We start from the raw sequence: 10398 nt of genomic DNA, 5'->3' as shown, positions 1-10398 counted from the left end.
TGCACTAATTCACTCAATTTTACGTTGGATGAGTCTGGGCTTTGACCATCTCAGATGAACATTTCCAATCACCCTGTCTGATAGTCTTTTTTTTTTTTTTTTTTTTTCAATCAAGTTTGGTGGTATATGTAGTACATACTTTCATTATAGGGAATATGTTTGCAGGTATGCCTTCCACTGCCTCATAGGTTACCTTAAGTGTGATCCTCCGCAAGCCAGCCTTCCCTTGAATGAGCCCTGGGAGTTCTGGGGGCAACCTAAGGAATGATCTGGACCAATATCTCTGGTTACAAGATGCTTCTTCATCCATCAGCGGTTAATATATCTGCCATGTCCATATGGACAAATTGATACGATTTACATGTTTATTTCCCTGAAGAAGATCACGACTATTGGGTCGAAACGCGTTGGGGTACTAGTTTTTGGTAGTGATAATATAACCATGAATGTATTTGTTATATTTTCTTTCCTTTTGTTTCATTGGATGATACCAAGCACTGTAACCAGAGCTGATATTTTTAGTCCCATGTGGAGTAGCAATTTTTTATGAATTGCTCAAAAAAAGAATATACTTTTCTCTTTCGTCCTCTGACAGTCGCCAGCCATCCATTTAGCCTTCACTATTGGGTAATGGCGTCCTCTGCAGCAGTAAGCTAGGCAGTTAGAAATGTTAATAAAAAACTTTTCTATACTTAGACACACGTCTAGGGGGCCGACCCCAACCATTATCCTGATCCAGTTACCACTGGTCCTCAGTTTTTTGCTGCCAAGCGTTAGGAGTAGGCTAGCTCTTCCTGGCCGGGATCTAGCGTCTCAGTTTTCTTTGTTTTTTTTCCACAATGTGTGTTTTTTCTTCTGAAAATAGATTTTTATTTCTCTCACTATCACTAGTTAGTCAGGGACTCTTCCTGGAGGACTACAAGTGACTGCAGAGCTGGGCCTAGCACTGGATAATATAGATCCTTATGGAGTCCCAGCCTGCCAACAAGCGTCGCAGGTTACTTGTGCGCCCAGGCCTCGCAACGACAGTGCCCCTTGGAATGGGGACGAGCCTGCGGGGGTACATCTTCACTGAGGGTGACTCAACTCCGGAACACCCGCTTGTTGCTAGCATCCCTCCTTGGCTGACGGCACCCCCACTTAGGGTGGGAGGTCTCCCATATCCGAGCGATGCCTGCTTTTCCTGAACTGGTGAATACTGATACCCCCTTGTCTCTGGGACTAGGACACTTAGGGGGGTTTGTGGGCCCACTCTTAGGGGATGGCAGGGCTGGTGGTCTCTGTGGGATCCTCCTTCTGGCCGGCTTGGTGTATTTTCCCTTCCTCCCTGGCCCTGCTGAGGGCACTGTGTGGGGTACTCGCTGTACCTGGGGGGTGTAAGGGGGCTCCATAGCTGTCAGAGGTTCTCCCTGGGGTCCCCTGTGGTGGCCAGACCGCATGTATGTGCTTAATTTGGCACCATTTAGCGCGGCTGCCATTTTGATGAGGGCAGGTGGCTGAGCTCTGTGTGTGGGCAGCAGCCATTTTAGGACCTGTCCTGGCACCATCTTGGCTAAGGGCACATGCCTATTAAGGGCAGCGGCCATCTTGACGGTGACTTTTTACATTGAGTTTCTTTAGGCAACATCTTTTTGTGGCTCATGGGCAAGGCCTCTAGGGGCGTGAGGTCACTCCCTCCCTCCTTTCCACTGAGCAGCGTGTGACAGTTACTGACACTGTGGGGGGATTTTTACTAATGCCAAGGGCATTTTTCTGCCAAAACTGTTTCTTTTCTTGTGGATTTTGCATTATCTGAAGGGGCTCTTTCAAATGGTGCAGGCTGCGGTGGGGGTCCGTGGGAACCGTCGATTTAAAGGGCCAGCGTCCCATTAATTTTGTATTGGCTTTCTGGACTCCCAGGCTAACCATTTCCCGGCAGGCCTGGTGGGGGCTTTGGGTACTCCTGAAACCTCTTCCATGGCCTCATTATCTGCTGCTCTTGCACTTTTTGCGTCCAAAGTGGGTCTACTGCTGTCGGAACGCTCTTCCAAAACCACGGCCTATGCCCTCCCAGTCCTCTGACTCAGAGACTGAATTTGGTTGCAATGGACGACGTCCCCCTGGAGGGGTCCCTGTCCTTCGCTTCTGAGGGAGTAGAGGTGGAATCTTTCGCCTCGTTGGCGCGGGAACGTACTGCAATGGAGGCCCTCATTCGCGCCATCAAGGAGACTCAAAAATCTGGAAATGAGCATCTCCAGATTTTAAGTAAGCGGGCCCAGGAATCGAGTCAGGTTTTTCCCTGCCCTGAGGAGTTTCACACACTTGTGAACGACCAGTGGCATCGCATACAACATATGCTGATAATGCCTAAGCGGTTTTCACCAACACTATCCCTTTTTGGAGGCTGAGGCTAAATGTTGGATGGTGTCCCCCGAGGGGGACCACATGGTCTCTAGGCTGAATATATCCACCTTGATGCCGGTGTTCAAGGATCCAGCTGATGGGTGCATGGAGGCACTTTCCTGCCACTTTCACTGAGGGCGGGCTCCCTGCAGAAACCTTTGTTTGCCTCAGCTATGGCCTCTCAGGCTCTCGCTGCGTGGTCCAAGGTGCTTTGGAGCACCCAGGTGGCTGAGTGGACCTCCTCGACTGCCCTTGCCATGGTGGATCAGATTACCCAGACTGTTATGTACCTGTGTGACGTGGCCTTGGACGAGGCTCCGTTCGTCGCTTGGTTGTCTGCGGTCGGGGTCACGATCTGCCGCATTATTTGGCTAAACGGCTGGTCGGCTGCCCACGCTTCCAAACAGACGGTGTCTGCTGTTCCTTATGTGGGGAGTCGTATTTTTGGGGACAATCTGGATGAGTTGTGGGATGGGTGAGGTGTGATGGCGCTGCCCAGTTGTATACTAATAGTATGAAGAGAAGTTGGTCCAATAATCGCAATTTAAAGTGCTAGTTTGGATACTGGCATGCAGTCCACAATATAAAGCATGGATGTGCAAAAAAAATTTTTTGTAAAGCAAATTTGGAGAGCCCTCTCCCCAAAAATGTGCTAAAAGTGATATATGCAATAAATATTAAGGTAAGTTGATAAACAGAAATTATAAACCGGTGTAAGGGTAGTGTGGGTGTTGTAAAAAATTAGAGGTACTTGTATGATCTGGTCGGAAATATGTTCATAGAAAATAAATAAATAGAAGTGATAATGAATATAGTAGTAGATAAATTAATGTGCGAAAAGTCCGGGAGCAATTGAAGGGGTGCACTGGTTTGTCTCACCTACCACCCAGCACACAGACCACCCGGAGGATTATCACTAGATTGAGTTTATTTCTTCATCTTTTCAGCACGTTTAAAGACTGTTTGTCACTCTTTGGTGGACTATCACAAAAAAACTTTTCTTTGTGTTTTAGCACCATATGGACTATTTATTCATTGGACTATTTATTCATTGGATTATTATATTGGTTTATTTGTGTGATCACTAGCATTATTTTAATCTCTCTGTGTTGACACACAGCTTTTTCGCACATTAATTTATCTACTTCTATATTCATTATCACTTCTATTTATTTATTTTCTATGAACATATTTCCAACCAGATCATATAAGTACCTCTAATTTTTTACAACACCCACACTACCCTTACACCGGTATATAATTTCTGTTTATCAACTTACCTTAATATTTATTGCATATATCACTTTTAGCACATTTTTGGGGAGAGGGCTCTCCAAATTTGCTTTACAAAAAATTTTTTTTAGCACATCCATGCTTTATATTGTGGACTGCATGCCAGTATCCAAACTAGCACACTAGCACTTTAAATTGCAATTATTGGACCAACTTCTCTTCATACTATTAGTATACAGCTGGGCAGCGCCATCACACCTCACCCATCCCACATTTATTGATATAGTTTCCGGACTATATTTTGAGGTGGGCCGCAGCCCATTCCTTTGTCCATAAGCGCGGAATCCATTCCACCCTTTATACTCTGGATGAGTTGATTACAGGGCTTACGGGGGTTAAGAGTACTCTGTTGCCCCAGGTTACTAAGGGTAAGTCCTCCCACGCTAGGCGGGGGCTTTCCTTCAAGCTCAGCGTGGGTCCTTTTGTGTCTTCGGGGCGCAGGATAAGGGCATATCATTCAAGCCCTCCGGTGGTCACAAGAAGCTGTGGTCGGGTAAGCCAAAGGCCAGTCAGTCTGGCTCAGCGGCCCAGTCCACCTCTTCCCGAAGGGACGCCCTCACCCGTCTTAGGGGCGCGGGGACGTTTGCGTTGCTTTTTAGGAACCCTGGTTGTCCAGCATTCGGGACAGGTGGGTTCACAAGCTGATTTGTTCAGGGTACAAGATCGAGTTTCGATCTCGCCCCGCAGACAGGTTCTTCCCTTCCAATCTCCAGGTGACTCCTGATCGTCTCAGAGATCTCATGGGGCGGTGCAAGATTTTCTCGCCCAAGGAGTCATTGTGCCCATGCCTTCACGGGACAGGTTTCACGGTTTTTTTTTTTTTTCCAATCTGCTCATGGTGCACGGAAAAGAGGGCAAAGTGCATCTGATTCCGGACTTGAAGTCTCTGAACCACTTTGTGCGGGTGCAGAAGTTCCAGATGGAATCCATCAGGTCGGTAGTGGCGTCATTGAGTCCAGGGGACTTCTTGGCCTCCATCGACTTGAAGGATGCGTATCTGCACATCCCTGTCTCCGAGGGTCATCGGCGGTATCTCCGCTTTGCGCTGACAGAGAAGCATTATAAGTTTGTGGCGTTGCCCTTCGGTCTCGCCTTGGCTCCCGGGGTCTTCACCAAGGTTTTTGCTCCGGTGCTGGCTTTACTGCATTTAAAGGGGATTGCGGTCCTCGGTTATCTGGATGACTTCCTGTTCAGGTTGAGCTTGTGTGCAACTTTGACGAGCGATCTGGCCGTGAAGGTTCCGACACTCCAGGAGTTCGGGTGGACCATCAATTTTCAGAAGTCGGCTCTGACTCCTTCAGTTCGTCTTCAGTACCTGGGGATGGTCCTGGACTCGGCTCAGGCACGAGTTTGCCTTCCGGAGGACTAACTCCGGACCCTGCAGGACGATTCACCCTGCGGTTCACATTCCGGGTGTAGAGAACTGGCAGGCGGACTATCTGAGTCACCAGGCCTTGGCCCAGGGAGAATAGTCCCTGCATCCGGAGGTGTTTCGTCTTGTGTGTGCCCGGTGGGGGACTCCGGACGTGGATCTGTTCGCATCCTGTCTCAACAAAAAGGTGGGCGGGTTCGTGGCCAGAACCCGCGATCCTCTGGCGGATGCCATGGTGGTGCCTTGGCACCGGCTGATGTATGCCTTTCCTCCGATTCAACTGTTGTCCAGGTTCCTCTGCAGGTTGGCGTCGAAATGAATACAGGTCATTCTGGTGGCTTCAGACTGGCCGCGTCGGTCCTGGTACGCGGACATCGTGCAGATGGCCATCAAGTTTCCCTGATGGCTTCCGCTGAGAGACTATCTTCTGTCTCAAGGGCCGATTTTCCATTCGGCTTTACAGTCTCTGGCTTTAATGGCGTGGCTGTTTAAAAGCCAGGTCTTGAGAGTTAGGGGTCTTCCTAATGCGGTCATTCCTACCTTATTGAAGGCTCGTACAGCTACTTCTAGAAAGATTTATCATCGCATCTGGAAAGTGTATATTTCCTGGTGCGAGTCGCATGATTTCCATCCTCGCTCCTTCTCGGTGGCGAAGGTTTTGGCCTTCGTGCAGGAAGGGGTGGATCAGCGTTTGGCTCTGACCACCATAAAGGGTCAATTGTCTGCCTTGGCCATCCTTTTCCAGCGTCCCTTGGTGACTAATTTTTTGATTCACACTTTCATCCTAGGGGTGTGGCATCTGGCTCCCCCGAGGAAGGCTCCCTTGCCTCCCTGGGACCTGAATTTGGTGTTGTCTGTGTTACAACGACCTCCCTTTGAGAACCTCAGAGAGATCCTCTGCCTGTGTTGTCCCAGAAAGTTGCTCTCTGGTAGCTATCACGTCTGCTCGCAGAGTGTCTGAATTTGTGGTTTTTCTTGCCGTTCTCCTTATCTGGTGATTCATAGGGATAAAGTGGTTCTGCGACCACATCAGTCTTTTGTTCCCAAGGTCTCGTTTTTCCACCTCAATGAGGATATTGTGTTGCCTTCGCTTTGTGCGAAGCCCAAGCATCCAAAGGCGGTGGTTTTGCATTCCTTGGATGTGGTCCGGGCAATAAGGGTTTACCTTTCTGCCACAGAATCTGTTCGGAAGTCTGATTCCCTGTTTGTTCTTTCTGAGTGACCTCAGAAGGGCTCGACTGCGTCCACGGCAACCGTTTCTAAGTCGATCAGACAGACGAGTTCATCAGGGGTCAGGTTCCTTCTTTCCCTGTACATGCCCATTCTGCTAGAGCTGTCGGTGCCTCTTGGGCCTTTCGCCATCAGGCTTCTGTGGCTCAGGTGTGCAAAGCAGCGACCTGGTCGTCTGTGCAAACCTTTCACAGACTTCTACAGAATTGATGTACTGGCATCCTCGGATGCTTCCTTTGCCCACATAGTTTTGAGTGTGCAGTTGTTTGCAGAGACCTTTTTTTCTGTCTTCCTTGGGGGGGGTGTTTTTTTTTTTTTTTTTTTTTGTTACCTTTTTAAGTTGGTTGCGTCTTCCCACCCCGGACACCTGCACTGCTTTGGGACATCCCAATAGTGAAGGCTAAATGGATGGGCGGCAACTGTCAGAGGATGTAAGAGAAAATATAATTTAGAACTTCCCGTAAAATTCTTTTCTCCGAGTCCCCTGACAGTCGCTGCCCCCGCCCCTCTGGTTTTTTGGATCTGGGGGTTTTTGCCTTTCCGGTACTGCTTGCTACAAACTGAGGACCAGTGGTAACTGGATCAGGATAATGGCTGGGATCGGCCCCCTAGAGGTGTGTCTAAATATAGAAAAGTTTTTTTATTTCATTTCTAACTGCCTAGCTTACTCCTGCAGATGGTGCCATTACCTAACAGTGAAGGCTAAATGGATGGGCGGCAACTGTCAGAAGACTTTACAAAATAATTTTTCTTTATAGTTATTTGCTACTAAAAACAACCCCTGGGGGAAATTCTTTTTTTTTTTTTTTTTCAAATATAGTTTTGGGGTGTGCAGCCCCCTCTTCTCCAAATGTGTGTTTCTATTTTAAAATGTCCAAACAGAGGTACACTAGTGAAGACCCTACACGATGCTGAGCATGACAGATGAGAGCGATGGGGAAAGCCTCACTGTCTGAATCGGGCTCAGTATTCAAACCTGTAGAGAGCAGTGGCACCCTAACAGCTCTGACGACGGAGTAGTGGTCCCTGCTAAGGTCAGTCGTACCCGACCCCGTTCTTCTGTTGCAGAGAAGCAACAACCGCAGGGTTCTCGTATGCAGCAGTGTCGGTACTAGTGCCACTCAACCTTCAGGTGAACTGGCAAGCACCAGAGGCCTAGTACATCCTGGTCATAGTCAAACCAGCACTGCAGTAACACTTGGTGACGTGGCGAGTCCCATAAGTGTAGTTCAAGCTAGTGCGGTGGCTAGCACAAGTGGTGTCTCGCAGCCACCAAGAATTCAAAGACAGGCCCATAGTGTTCTTCCTGATGCGCTTGCAAGTCCTGATTATGAGCCCACCACTTCTGCATCGCCTGTACATCCCCCATTCACTGGCCAGCCCGGAATTCAGGTGGAAACAGCCGATTTTATGAGCTGTTTTTAATAGAAGATCTGTACAGATCTATTGTGGACAAAAGCAATTTACATGCCGATCAATTTATCGCCGCAAATCCAAATTTGACCCTTGCCAGAGAATTTGCTTGGAAACCGATCACTGTTTCAAAATTAAAACCTTTATGGGTCTATCCCTCCTCATGGGCATTACTAAAAAGAGGGAGTTGGGGTTGTATTGGTCCACTGACATAATTCATGATATGCCCGTGTTCTCTGCTGCAGTGGTTAGGACTAGATACGAGCAAATCCTGCTGTTCATTCACTTTAGTGACAATGAACCCTGTCGTCCTCAGGGTGACCCTGGATATGACCGGCTCCACAAAATCCAGCCCCGGAAGATTTTACCCCCTTCCTGACCAGGGGGTATTTTGCGATTCGGCACTGCGTGACTTTAACAGACAATTGCGCGGTCGTGCGACGCTGTACCTAAACGAATTTGACGTCCTTTTTTTTCCCCACAAACAGAGCTTTCTTTTGGTGGTATTTGATCACCTGTGCGATTTTTTGATCACGCGCTATAAACAAAAAAAGAGCGTCAATTTTGCAAAAATAACAATATTTTTCAAATTTTTTTATATGAAATTCCCAAAAAAAAAAAAGTAAAAATCAAAATTTTTTAACATTTTCGGCGTGGCCACGCGGGAGCGTGCCGCCGCCAGCGGCGCGCGCTCGCTCGCTCCCCAGACCCTCCCAGGCTAGTGACGTACCGATACGTCACTCTGCCTGTAAGGGGCTGACCGCCACCGTATATAGTCGTGCGGCGGTCGGCAAGTGGTTAAAAATCACTTCATCACTGATTGGGTGGACAGATTTTTGGGTGGGGCTCGGGAAGACCCATCTGTCATGGAACACGTGGGTACCAATGACATAGGAAGATGGAGAGTCCTAAAAAAAACGATTTCAGGGACTTAGGAGCTAAATTGAGGAGTTGGACCTCCAAGGTAATACTACCTGTACCTCAAGCCACACCAGAGAGGTAGTGGGAGATTAGGGAAGTTAACAAGTGGCTGAGAAGCTGGTGTAGTAAGGAGGGTTTTGGGTTACTGGAGAACTGGGCCGACTTCTCAGTCGGCTACCGGCTCTTTAGTAGGGACAGATTGCACCTAAATGGGGAGGGTGCAACCGTACTGGGTGAGACGATGGCCAACAAGTTAGAGGGGCTTTTATACTAGGCCATGGGGGGGGGGAGGGTACAGATGTAGAATCAGCAAGCGGGGAGCAAGGTTCAGCGGGCACAAATGGGGACATTAACGGTAGGGGCTTCAAAGTTTATAAATAATATGGGGAAAAAAATGGAAGAGCAGCCTAAAAACAACATCAAATGAGGATATAGCATGCATCTGGTCAAAATTATGAGGTTTGTATAGCAATGCTAGAAGCCTGGTGGGAGAGCTGGAGTTGCTGATGTATGAGGAGGACTTAGATTTTGTGGGGATTACAGAGACTTGGTTCGACAGCTCTCATGATTGGCTGGTGACCATTCAGGGGTATTCTCTTTATCGCAGAGATAGAGATGGTAAAAAGGGAGAGGGGTATGTCTGTATATTAAGAAAAGTGTACAGGTAAATAAGAGGGATGATATTAATAATGGAGCTATGGATGAGGTAGAATCCCTATGGGTAAAACTTCAAAGGGAAGGCACTATGGGGAAAGTAATATTGGGCGTATGCTATAGGCCCCCCAACCAGAGGGAGGAGGGGGAGGCGGACCTCCTTTCCCAGATTGGATTGGCAGCAAGGATTGGAAATGTCATTTTAATGGGGGACTTAATTATCCAGATATAGACTGGGCAGAAGGAACCGCGCATTCATCCAAGGCTCGGCAGTGCCTAAATGTTTTACAGGATAATTTCATGGGTGAGATGGTAAAACGCACCGTCAAGAAACAATGCGGTACTAGACCTACTGATTACCAACAATACAGACCTGCTCACTGATATAGAAATACGGGGCAACTTAGGAAATCGTGACCATAGGTCAATTAGTTTTAGTATTAATCATAGTAATAGGAGGAAACACAAGGGTAATATAAGAGCACTGAATTTCAAAAGAACCAATTTCCCAAAACTGTGCTCTTTGCTAGAAAATATCAAATGGGATAGAACCCTGGAAACAAAGAACACGGAATAAAAATGGGAGTGCTTCAAGAGCATACTAAGAAAAGGGATTGGCCAGTGCATTCCAAAGGGAAATAAATTTAAAAGAGCAAATCTAAACACAACATAAAAATGTATTTAGTAGTAATCAGCATGGATTCATAAAAAGTCATTCTTGCTAGACCAATCTATTAACCTTCTACGATGAAGTGAGTTGCCATCTAGACAAAGGAAAGCCTGTGGATGTGGTGTATCTGGACTTTGCAAAGGCATTTGACACCATTCCCCACAAACACTTACTGTACAAACTAAGGCACATAGGTATGGACCATAGGGTGAGTACCTGGATAGAGAACTGGATCCAGGGGAGAGTCCAGACGGTGGTGATTAATGGGGAGTACTCAGATTGGGCGTGTGTGGAAAGTGAGGTCCCCCAAGGTTCTGTCCTGGGACCAATTCTGTTTAATTTATTCATAAACGACCTAGAGGAGGGGATATCCAGCACAATCTCGGTATTTGCAGATGATACCAAACTAAGCATGCCAATATCTTCTTTGCAGGATGTGGAAACCTTACAAGCAGACCTGAAC

Source organism: Pelophylax lessonae (genome assembly GCF_965119305.1).
Source record: "Pelophylax lessonae genome assembly, chromosome: 9".
Taxonomy (NCBI): Eukaryota; Metazoa; Chordata; class Amphibia; order Anura; family Ranidae; genus Pelophylax; species Pelophylax lessonae.
Note: the sequence above shows the minus strand (reverse complement) of the source record.